The sequence below is a fragment of the Trachymyrmex septentrionalis genome, unplaced genomic scaffold (assembly GCF_001594115.1).
Source record: "Trachymyrmex septentrionalis isolate Tsep2-gDNA-1 unplaced genomic scaffold, Tsep1.0 scaffold310, whole genome shotgun sequence".
NCBI classification, from domain to species: domain Eukaryota; kingdom Metazoa; phylum Arthropoda; class Insecta; order Hymenoptera; family Formicidae; genus Trachymyrmex; species Trachymyrmex septentrionalis.
In genome coordinates this window covers 200,148-212,951 of record NW_017305475.1, presented here as the reverse complement: position 1 = coordinate 212,951, position 12,804 = coordinate 200,148, and the positions used below count along the sequence as shown (strand labels likewise).

The 12,804-nt window shown below is 35.7% G+C and overlaps 1 protein-coding gene across 2 annotated transcripts in view; it reads left to right on the top strand.

Moving 5' to 3' along the window:
- Positions 1 to 7,298: 7,298 nt before the first annotated feature.
- Positions 7,299 to 12,804, top strand: part of LOC108749745 (protein N-terminal asparagine amidohydrolase) — a 55,155-nt gene continuing 49,649 nt past the window's right edge. For both annotated transcript variants that reach the window (XM_018488676.1, XM_018488674.1), the window contains exon 1: positions 7,299 to 7,977. The gene's annotated coding sequence lies outside the window, so the exon portion shown is untranslated. The remainder of the gene's footprint in view (positions 7,978 to 12,804) is intronic.

Below are 12,804 nucleotides of genomic sequence, written 5' to 3'. Positions count from 1 at the left end.
ATATATAAACCGTTTAAATAACAATTACATTATGTTAAATTGACACTCAAATATGTTAAAAAATACAGCACAAAAATTTAGGAAGGACTTGAGTGGACTATTTCTAATGCAAACATGAAATGTTTTTCACCGTGTATATTAATATAACATATTAAAAATTATTTAAACATAGAATGACCATTCAGTCTACAAACAGACAGAAAAAAAAAACTAAATTTTAATAAATATTTGTTCTCAATATTCTAAGTAAATACTTACTAAATGTAAACATATAATTATTTGATACAAGGACTATTAATTTGACTTAATTATCATTTTTTCATTGAGTAAATATTTATTGGCTGTAAGTAAATAAATGTTTACTTACAGTACTATTCCACAAGAGAATTATGTATTAAGATTTAGTAATTTTTTTTCAATGTAAACAATGAGTAATTAATAAGATATTCTCACAATAATATGACAGCAATTAAGGAACGTTGTTCTATTGTTCGCCTTAGCATTACACAAACTGTAACACGAAGTAATCGTGGAATAAAGTAAAACAGACTCTACGAAAGTGTTTCACGAATCACAGAATTGTCATTATCAGAAAATTCGGCTTTACAAAATTCATTACTCCGATTATTCATTACTCAATTACGTTCTTGGATGTTTTCCGCTCTGCTCCTCGGCGTAGCTGACGATTCGGTAACGCGAATGACCTCCTCCGATCTTTCACCTCGCCCGTTAGTTTAGATTAGGCTTTTCAAGCGTGTGCGACGCACATGAACGCACGTTCGATCTCACGTCATGTCATGTCACGTTGCGTGCGGCACTCACACGCGCGCGTCGCTCCCGTTTCTCGCTGTGGCATGGATCCGTGCTGATCTGTGCGCATTGAACTTACCAAAAGCCACGACGGGGATCGCGCGAGATTTCGTCGATCGCGCCGCCCGCCGATAGTTAGTTACCCGCCGACAGGTGCGAGGCGCGCACACGTGATACTCACAATCAATCCGAAACGACTCTGCGAACGTGGCTTGCTTTGCTTACTCACCGGACTCGACCCGAGCGGGTGGCTCGCCCCGATACTCCACGGCTGTCTCTATCGGGGGGGAAAAGATTGCCTTGCGATGCGCGTCTCCGGCCCGACCCTACCCTCTGGTCGCCATCTTCGATGCGCCTCAAGCTCCGCCGAGAGCTGAGCTATGATCCGAGCCGAGCTGAACGCGGCCGAGACGTACCGGCGAGCCCGGCGGAGTTTAACGTTTAAGGGGGGGATGAAGTTACAGCGGTTGATAGTACGGCCACGTGACGTCCGATGGCGCGACGAGCCATTTTTGCGACGAAAAACAAAGCAGCTAAAACCCTACTGCTCTCTCTCTCTCTCTCTCTCTCTCTCTCTCTCTCTCTCTCTCTCTCTCTCTCTCTGACAGCATTTCCTCACATTTTTTTTTACTAGGAAAATTAACGCAACACTGGTGCAATTGAATGCAAATTGGTTTATTTTTAGTGTTAGGATAAATAATTTAAGTGCAAATTGATTTGTATTCAACTACCCAGCAAACGAAAATGAATTTAAATGGATTGGAAATTTTCAATCCATCCGAATCCGTATTTTCCAATCCATAAAAATAAATTGGGTTCCATATAAAAAATTTATATACATGTAAAAGTTTAAATAAATTAAAGTAGTAATTACATGAAAAATTCTATAGTTATTGTATTTTAAAAATTTTATAGAAAAAAATATATTAGTTTTATAATAAAGGAAACATATTAATATAAAATATACATAAAAGCGATTAATTTATTAATTAAAAATAAGGAATTTACATATGTAACATTTATTGTACGTATTATTACGTAGTTCTTTTTATGTTTCTTTTAATTATTAAATGAAGTAGAATTTATGATATATTTTTAGAGTACAACTTTTTTTTAACTCAGTTGAATTAAAATGAAAAATTTCTTATTCATAATTCTGAATAAAATAACATTCATGATGCATTTTTTAATGAAATGATGGATTTTCTACTCACAATTTTGAATAATATTCATGGCCATTTTTATGATATTAAAAGAAAAACTTTTTTTTATTCAATTGGATTAAAAAACTGCATTTCCTATTCAGAATTTTGAATTTAACAATATTCACAATGCACAGAAAATGTTGAATTATTTTTAGATTCAACTGGATTGAAAAGTTGCATTTCCTATTCAGAATTTTAAATTAAACAGTATTCACGATACACACAAAATACTATATTATTTTTAGATTGAAAAGCATAGAAATATACTCCATGCCATTCCTATAAATGAATAAAAATGCATTCAAGATTGAAAAGGATTCATTTTAACATTTCATGAATCCATATTTCTGAAAATCTGAATCCATTTTGATCCATTTCAATCCATTCTCGTTTGCTGGGTACACTCAGTGTGCAGTGTTATTCTACTTTTTCCGGTGGAAAACGCTATGATCCCTCCCCTGCTCTCTCTTTCATTATTTTTGATAACCCAAAAGTTTTATCGATCATTGCTGGATTTTAATGCTTATTTCTATCAAAATACACAGATTAACTTTAATTTTAATTATTAATTTAATTTATATCTTTTTCTAGTTCTAAGAATTAGAAAAGGATAAAGAGTAAATATACCCAGCAAACGAGAATGGATTGAAATGAATTGAAATGGATTCAGATTTTCAGAAATATGGATTCAAATGTTAAAATGAATGCTTTTCAATCCTGAATGCACTTTAATTCATTTATAGGAATTGCATGGAACATATCTCTATGCCTTTCAATCTAAAAATAATATTAGCTTTTTCTGTGCATTGTAAATACTGTTTAATTCAAAATTTTGAATAGAAAATGCAGTTTTTTAATCCAATTGCATCTAATTGAATCCAATTGAATCCAATTAAATCCAAAAAAAGTATTCGCTATTTAAAATATGCATTCGGATAGAAAAAAATTTCAATCTATTTTAATCCATTCTCGTTTGCTGGGAAAATCGTATCCGTTTCCACAATTTTGTTTAAAAAAAAACCTATGTTTTCTAGGACAGTCTGGAAATAATTCTCATCCTCTACAATATATATATATATATAAACTCCATCTCAGATAACATTCATAATTACATAATATATCTAAAAGTCGTCTTTTAGTTATTTTATATAGCATATATATTTCAAGGAGAACAAGCAAGTTAAAATAATGTCATATTGACTGAGTCATGACGAAAAAAATGCTATAAATTCTGCCAATAGTCAGTCAAATATGATGTCAAATTGTTTTGACTTTCTTATTCTCTTTGGGATATATTATATCCAACTTTATCTCGATTAATTTTTTTATACGTCGTCTACAATACACGCAATAAGAAGTAAGAGTAAGAAATTGACCGATCACAGTTACCACAATTCTTCTTACATTGGAAGGGTAGATTGAATTATAACTTAACAAAAGGGAAATATATATGCTGAATTTTTTCAGAAGTAGGTATAATACTTTGGGAATACTAAGCAAGAAAGAGTACTTATATTATTTTTCTTGCTTTCTTATCAATACGATTATTGTTGAAATTATTGTGTTTCACCCGGCAAAAGCAATTAGGCAACAAGTAATCGTTAGCGTTCGAAGAATCGTCAGATATGGACGTCATATCAGACATGTTTATTAGCGATGAGAACAGTTTTCTTACAGAGAGTATAAATAGAATATTTCCAAGCAGAACGCAAGTCATCATGATATCAAAATGACTCCAAAATTATCACTAAAAAATCATTTTTCGATCATTTACTATTTATTTTAATGTCATTTTGACGTTATCACAGGACTTATTTATACTTGCTTTAGCGCTTAATGTAAATAATCGATAAAAGGGTATCATAATCAAATATTTTGACAATAATAAGATTTTTATTAGCACCGACATGAAATTAAATACTTAAGTATAATCATATTCAAGCCTATGACGGTTAAAGCTAGATCTTCTAAATACCTAAATAATTCACAGTGAATTATCTATATCCTATATATGTACATGCATATATACCATATGTTTGTAGTTATTTAAACTGCGCGCCAAAATTTTTCCGGACTCTATCAAACGCAATTAAACTATTGCAATGATATCACAAGTTAAATTAAATTGACAAGCAAATTCTCAATCTTCAATCCGATATCATATTAAAAGGGTGTTAATGTATTGAAAAACTTTAATTTTCAATTAAACTAATTTAACTGAAAAATATTCTTCAACTGAGTATAAGATAATTAATGCAATGATTCCTTAATAAAAAAAATAGGCACCGTCGTGGGTGAATACAATAGATTCCTATCAGTCACAATTTTCGATCTTATTTTTTTATACGTATAATATAGAATACGAACGATTGCGAAGCTCCGATTAATTCAACTAGCTATTAATTCAAGGTAATTTCTAAATCTTAATTAACATAAGCAATTATCTTATAAAGCAATATTAATGATATTTCGTTTAATGCGGACAGAATTTTTCATTTAATTTTTATTTAACTTTAATCCATGAAAAATAAAGCCGAATTAAGAGTGACAAATTACACAGCTAGAAATGTTGCTGCAAGCAATTTTGCTAGTTCAATCATTCGTTGATTAAGTTTATCGGAATTTGATTGAACTCACTTTCAATCAATTGTTTGTTTGCAAGCTAAATGTTAAAAGTATAATATGCTCTTCTTAATCTAATCTTTCTTTTCGTCTGATAAAAAATTAAGATAATTCGATCTATCCATATAAAAATATTGCGATACCTATTATTTTCGACAAATGAATCACTGGTTACATTAATTAAAATTTGACCGAAATTATCCTAATATTTCTTGATGATTCAGAAGTTCAAAAATCTGGTTATTTTTACAATCGCAATAAATACGTTTTACACGAAAAGAATCCAAGAGTTTGTGAAAAAAAGTAAGTGCACACATCCAAAGTACACACACCAAGTTAAGAAAATGTCAAATAACTTTATTTTAATGTCATGAAAATCAAAATGATGCTTTTTAATTATAAAATTGGACTGTTTATTCAAGTTAAGAATTAAAATAGTCATTTTGATTTTTGCTGATCTTTTTATCCTTGGGACATACTACTTACCTCCTAGGTAGAACACGGAGTCATAATCAAGTTATAATGATATCACAGAATGTCATTTGATATCTAAAAATTGATTTATAAGCAACGAATGAGGTCATGATGATATCCTCATGACTTCTGTGTTCTACTTAGGTTAAGCGATCAAGGAACGCTCATCGAGCTTGATAACATTAGCAGTGCTCGGCTTGCATGACTCACTTTGTTAGACTTTTATATGCCTGCTGCAAGTTTTATTGCGTGTGGGACATATATGTGGGACCGTAATATTTCCCTTGTGATCAACGCTATGACTCTCGCGTCACTTTACTCTGAACTTAGCGACCTACTTTTTTGAATGGTAGAGTATCGGAGCGATCAGTACTGAAGACTTCTTATCTTATCATAGTTGTTATTTTACCTTTATCATTTGCTCGTTTTATTATACTTTCTGTATATAAGTCTGCCTTTTATTCCTACAATAGAATGCATTAGAATTTTTTTTCTTGTCTTCAAATATCGAACCATATACCCATTTCGCTTTCAAAAGTGTTCAACTATAGAAAACGGTACTTTATATTTCATCAGGTGAAACAAAAAGAGAACAGGAAGGGGACAGAGATAAAGCATTTACTAACATTCTAGGACAAGCCCTCTAAGAACGCAAAAAAAAAAACAAGATTAAAAACCGCAATGATTACAAAAAACATAAAGAGAGGAAATAATTAATATATAAAAAAAATAATAATGAAGAAAAAATGTAATATAATAAAAAAATATATTTTTTATTATACTAAATTTATAATATATTATGTCCGTTATAATAATATACTTAACGTGCAATCGTATTTAAAAATTCTGAAAGTAATTCTGAAAGTAATAAAGAAAATAAAATCGTTAAACGATCGATCGTTCCACATTAGATTATTCGAGAGAATTGTTTTTCCAAGCATCTCCTATCGTGGCAATCTCGAGGACATCACATAACGACATTGCGATTTAACTTCGCGCACGATCACGACCGATCAGTGAGTTGAACGCCAAAAATCCGCGCCGAAAGCTCGCTCCGGCGAGATCACCGAGTCGGTCGCCGAATGGTGATTTCAACGCTTAGGGCCCGATAGTTTCGTAGTCTATCGAAATGCGAACCGGAATTTAAAGTCTAGTTTATTCGAACGTTTGTGTGTTCACGTTATCGAATATCGGACGATCGAAGGAAACACGCTGAATCTACAAAGAAGTATATCGATAAACACGTTTACGCAAAAAGGCTGGACGTTGTGCAAGGCTATTTTATTTACGAAAGATTGAATTTAAAAAATCTTCAGGCACGATATCGGATAAATAAGCATGACATGATGATCAAAAGTTACATCTGTAAGTTCAATAAGTTTCTTCTTACATTTTACGAAGAAGAATAGTCACATTTGTACAGAGATCAGAGCGCGAAAAGACATTGGTGCAGGGGCCTTATTTTCGAAGATATCCCATGCGAAGAGATACTAAAGAAATTATAATATATATAACATATATACATGTATGCCATAGTACTTTTGTATATTCTCGTGTGCGATATATTTTCAGAATACGCGTGCAGTCGCAGATTCGCGTAATATTCATCATTAGAACCGCCGATTCGAGCGCGAATTCAAACATTCGTGACAAGAGTCGAACGAAGATAAAGGTAGATCCCTATCTATCGCTGTACCGACGGTTCACGATATCGACCGTAAGTATATAAATAAGTTGGTCGGCCCCTCTCGAGATGGCAGCACTAGTATTATTACCCTGCGCTAATTAGAGTACATCCACGCAACGTTGCGTAGCCACATAAACGTATCCATAAAGAAGATTATTCAATCGCACTTCTCTTATAAAGTCGCATATAAAATGTGATTGGATAATTTTCAAGTTACTGTGAATACACTCTAAGGCGGGAGTAGAGAATCTTGCACAATACATGATGCGTAATAAATTGAACCAATTAAAGTCTCCTTCATTTCCTACGTTTCCATGAAACAACAGACTCTGAGAAGATTGATTAATTTTCTTACGTGCGTGGTGCAAAAAAAAAAGGTCCGTGCTGCGATTTTTATTCCGAAAGCTCGTGGCACCGGCGATCGCACATCGCACGTCGCACCAAATCGCTCGGTCGCGAGCCGAACGCGGCCGAAGTCGCGCGAACGCGAGACTCGGCGAAGCGGAGTGAACGTAGACGCGCTCGGACAGTGCGCGGCGCGGTGCGCGGACAGTGCAGCGGGTGAGCGAGCGGAGCGTTGCTACGCTGGGTTTGTGGATTTTGCCGATTTTTGCCTCGGCTGTCAAGCCGGAGAAGCGCCCTACTCTCGCGGCGCGTGAAAGCGGTGCTTCGTGAGTGACGCCCCTAGCACGCCTCGCGCGTATCTCTCTTCGCCGCGTTGCTCTCTATTTCTCTCTCTCTCTCTCTCTCTTTCTCTCTCGAAGAAGACGCGAATTTGTCTCTCGCTCCGATCTGTCATCCTTTCTTTCTCACGCTCTCTCTCTATCTCTCTCTCTCTCTCTCCCCCTGCCGCGCGCTCAGAGAGTCCGCGTGTTCGTCTCTTTTCCCGTCGCGATACGCTCGATAATCGTATATTCGCGGACGACGGCGATCGCGACACGAGGACGGTGACGTCCGTCGCGACACTCTGACGTTTTTGCCTTCGATCGGCCGCGCGTCGCGTGTGCACCACCAGTTGCGTGTTGCGTAACTGCATTTTACAGCAGCCCGCCGCCTCTCGCAGAGTACCGCGGGTGCATCGCTTTCCCGTCCCTCCCGCGTCCCATCCTTCGTCTAGTCACGCCGAAGAGTTTGGAGGAACCTTGGGATCTTGACGTTTTGGAGCGCACGACTTTGCTGGTGAGTTTGTCCTCTTTTTTTTGTTCTCTTTGTTTTATCTTCTTTCTTCTTCTCTCGCCTCGCGTTCAACGTCTTGAATCTTGCTCGGCTGTTCATGTACTCGCTTACGTCCGAGACTTCATCCGAATGTATTAGCATAGATTGCGTTTGTAACAGGAGGAGAAACGAATGGGAATTATCGTAACAGTTGGAAGATTCACGAGATTTGAATAAAGATTCGGAAACGTGTAGATATTGTATCTTGGTGTATTGTTAAGTAAGAATGCTTGTGTGTGTGTGTGCATAATATTATACATAATGCATAATAAATTGAATCAATCAAAGTCCTTCATTTCCTACCTTTCCATGAAATAAAAGACTCTGATTGATGTATTTTCTTATGCTTAAAGATTGTCAAGTAGCTTGGCAGCTTCAAATATACCAGTGATTTATTTGTTATTGTTTATATTATCATGTATCATTTTGTGGTAAGTCAGTAATATGGCCAATGGTTAATTAAATATATATCCAATTGATTATTTCTTTTATTATTAATATTAATATATTATAATAAGTCAATAATAAGCCAACAGTAAGCCAAATATATCCAAATAATTGATTTCTTATTGTTAATATTATCATGTCATATTATAATAAAGCAAAAATACGCTAATAGCCACTAATAGAAGATAATAAGCCAAGTATATTCATAAAACTGATTCATTTCTCATTTGTCACACACAATATTATTATATTATTTTATAATTAAATTTAATCTGGGAGTGTGTTGTGTGATTTAAGCTGCTTTCCTTTCAGGAAATAGAAGACACAAGTGTCATTCTATCTTCGATAGAGGATTCGTGTCGATTATGTCGAGCAATTTAAGCTCATCCGCACTCTTGTTTCTTCCACAACATTGGTTTAATTGTTAAACCGTTTCCAACGATAACAAAAGTGCGGATAGATATAATCTTCAATATAACTCTAGATTAAAATTTAATCATAACACGATATCGCCTGCAATTTCTAGTAGGCTTTTAAACAATCTCTACTTTGCGCTTTCTCGTAATGAAATATATTTTTTAATATCTTTGTATTTAAAATAAAAATGCAGCGAATAGAAACATAAAAGACGCGAAACGAGGGAGAAAGCGTAAATCACGTTCCGTTTTTGTTCAATTTAATTCGTTGAGAACGATCTAGATGTATTATATATCGATTGCTGTAACTTTGCGATCGATCGATCCGGTATTTTTCTCAATCGCCTCCTCGCGCACATCTGAATATGCAATATAGAATCACGATGATGTTGAAAATGAATTGGTGTTGGGGAAGTAATGACGGGTTTATATGGGAAGAAAGACTGCTTTTATTATAAGACGCGTTTTTGCGATGGCACGAAAGGACCAAAGGGGAGTTACTCATAGATTCGATTTCGCGGAAAGCATAACGAGCGTGCATCCCCGAAGCAGTTTTAGTCAGATACCAAAAGAAAATATATTTGGCATTATCGTAAAAAGATAATGTACGTGTATTGCGATAATAAACAGCTTGGATTATGATTTTTATGTCTCGGAGAGTTAAATGTGTTTGTGTGTAATATTATGAAGAATTAAAAATTTCGCTGCTTTAAAAATATAGACATATTTTAAAAATTATGATACAAATCTAAGCACACGGTAAAATAGTTTGAATGGACTCACGTTCGAAATTTAGTGGGGAGAGACTTTTTAAACAACCGTAGTTTCTTTCTTTTGAATCTGAATTCGACATTTACTATTTAGACATTAAGATAATTAGGAATCTGCAGCTATTCTTTGCCCTTAAATTTATTTATGATATTTCTTTAAGTTCTGTTTAATTTACAAAATTTAAGGTAAAATATTGAGATTTATTTTTAATCTGACAATCTCGCGTCGGATTCACAAACAATAAAGTTATTAAATAAAATCCGTTTTTTCCGCCTCGAAATAACAATTAATCCGAACGCGATTTAAAAGTATTTTACGATATATTATGCAATCAAGTGCAGGAATGATCGAAGTTGAAATAAAACCAAAAAATGTCATCCTATTTCAGTGTCGCTTTATCGAAGATAACTTCCGTTATTTTGCTTGTGAAATGTTCGCCCAAATCGTAAATCACATACGCTCAAACGACAAAGGATCTCGCGTACAAATAATGAAATAAAAAAATAAGAGGCTGACCGTGTACCGTCACATGTGAAATACACACGTATACTATCATCGAAAAGTTTTTAGACATTGGCAACGAAGGCAAAGAGATTTCTGGCAGCAATAACGAGAAATTTTACGAGTAAAAGTCTTTCGAATTGCTTTCTACATATCTCTTCAATTTGCGTATTTACGAGTTTTGTATTTGCCGCAATTTTCCCGAATGTAACTCTCGCCAATCTGTGATCTTTTATTGTGCGTATGTCGGGAAACTTTTCGAGGATAGTGTACGTGCCATACGATATACACAATAGCAAACGTAACCAGTCGTCGCGTCGTGACACTGCAATGGCACTTGCATATACAGTATGCTCGTCGACATGAAATTATCCAGTGGCCATCCTTTTGCTCTGTCCTTTTGTGCCCCCCTTTTTTTTCTTCTCCTTCGCGGTCAGAGGAAACAAAAGAAAACCTTCATTACCCTCGTCGTCCGGCCTTATAAATCTTTGTACGCGCCGCAGGAATTTAGATCTTTCTGTTACAAATTTTTCACGAGTTATTAAAAATTTTAATTCTTTTATACGATCTCCTTATCTTAAACTTCACTTAAGGAATAGCAAATGCTTTAGAACGGTCTGAAAAATTATGAAAGCGTTATTTATGGGTCAGTTAAGTCAGTTGATTTCTGAATTCAATGGATAAAATGATTTTACTTGATTACATTCAGTCAGCTTCTAAGCGTTGTCAAGATCTTAAGCCGGAGCTCCCTCGCGAAAATTTCGGAAATGCGTCTTGTAATTAATAATTTGTCGACGAGGAAAGAAGTTAATTCTCGCAATCGGCGGTGATCCGCTGCCCCGTTCGAAACCGGAAGAAAGGGCATCCGAGACGAGCAACGAAGTGCAAGTACTTAACCTTGCCGCGACTTTCGAACCTCCGATCGAGCGGAGTTCAAGGGAAAGGGTTATTAAAAGGCCCTCCCTCCCTCTCCCTCTCCCTCCATCACTCGAGTAGTCATTAAAGGCGGAATCGAATTGACCCACTGCATGTCGGTTGCGGTTCGTAGTGTAAAAACGTACGTCTGTGCCTGCATCTATGGCAGCATCTCTCGCCGCTCACACGCTGCGATCGAATTTATTATAATCATTCGGCCGGAGTATCGCGTACGCGCGTGTGTGCACGTATGATGATTCAACTCTCTCAAGATAGTTGAATTTCGCTATGTGAAATTTATAGGAAGCCATATGCTTGATCAAACGCTTGTAGAAAAGCGCACCTTTGATTAATGGATGCCTAACGCTTCGCAAAACATTTTAATCTGTCGCCTTTCCTACGTTATGTTATAATTTACCAAAGATATTTTATCTTGCAAGGAATTCATTAGTCGCCCTATGTCCTTGATACTTTGGATGTTATCTGGACCTATACCTTGTAGAAGTACCAACGTCTCTTACTCACCAAAAAGGCTAATAAATTACTATGAGAGTAAAGATGAAAAATCAGATATCTCATTTGTAGTACAAAGAATATTATTATTGAAGAGTAAACAAAATTTTCAGAATCCTACTTCCTATACGGGAAATATAATATTGATACGAAAAATTGAAACGGTCATAATGCTCACAATCACTATATTGTAGTTGAAAGGATTGGGAAGAATACGGTCAAGCGCGGAAGACGTCGCGCAAATAATACATCTATTGTATAAAGCGTGAACCTTCTTTATTCACTAAAACGCGCTTACAAGTTTCGGCTCACTTTTGAGCCCTCCTCAGAGACAACAAAAATTAACAGACTGTGAATAAAAATTATCCTATCATGGTGAGCACCTCCCCACCTCGAGAATTCAAATGCCAGAATTAAACCTGAAAAGAATGAAAGAAAAAGAAAAAAGAAAAATTAACGAAAATGAGGGAATAATGGAAATATATCGAGAATAGGGAATGTGAAAAACTAATTTATTAAAAATCTTAAGATTATAATTAATTATCCCGAAAATAAGGACGATCACCCTGATCACAACTTACTATTTATCTTTTTCTAATGTTTCATATTTATAGGATTATAAAACGATGAACGGTATAAGTTAAACCGAGATAAAAATTCATTTTACATTGACGGAATTGGAGCTTAAAGCTCAGTTTCTAATTAAAAGCATTATATAAGAGGAAAGGCTTCAAATATTTATCTCGCAACGTCGTGATATTGTACAATGTGCACGATACGCGAATCTCCCTACCAAAATAATTCTCTCAAAGTTATGGAAAGATTACTTGCGCGCGTTGCCTTAATTCCTTTCCGTTTTTTGTCAATGACTGCATCCTCGTCCCGTAGACGTACGTTACATTGCAGGTAATAAGGTAGAATCATCGGACGAGTGGATAATGGGCAAGAAGAGAGGGAGGAAGTTGGGAAGGCTGCCGTGGAATGATAAACACAGCTTTTGCGTGTACTTAAAACGCACGTGCGTGCGTGTACGCGTTTGTACGTATGTGTATGTGCGCGTGTGTATCGAAAGAGGGAGGAGCGGGTAGGTAGAAACGATAGGGAGCGCGAGGAAACCGAAGGGAAAAAGGCAGAAACGAAAGGGCGGCGTGCATGATGGGATAAGTGCACGTCTCTGACAAAATACCGAGGCCCGCTTACGCACACGCACGCACGCACGCACGCACGC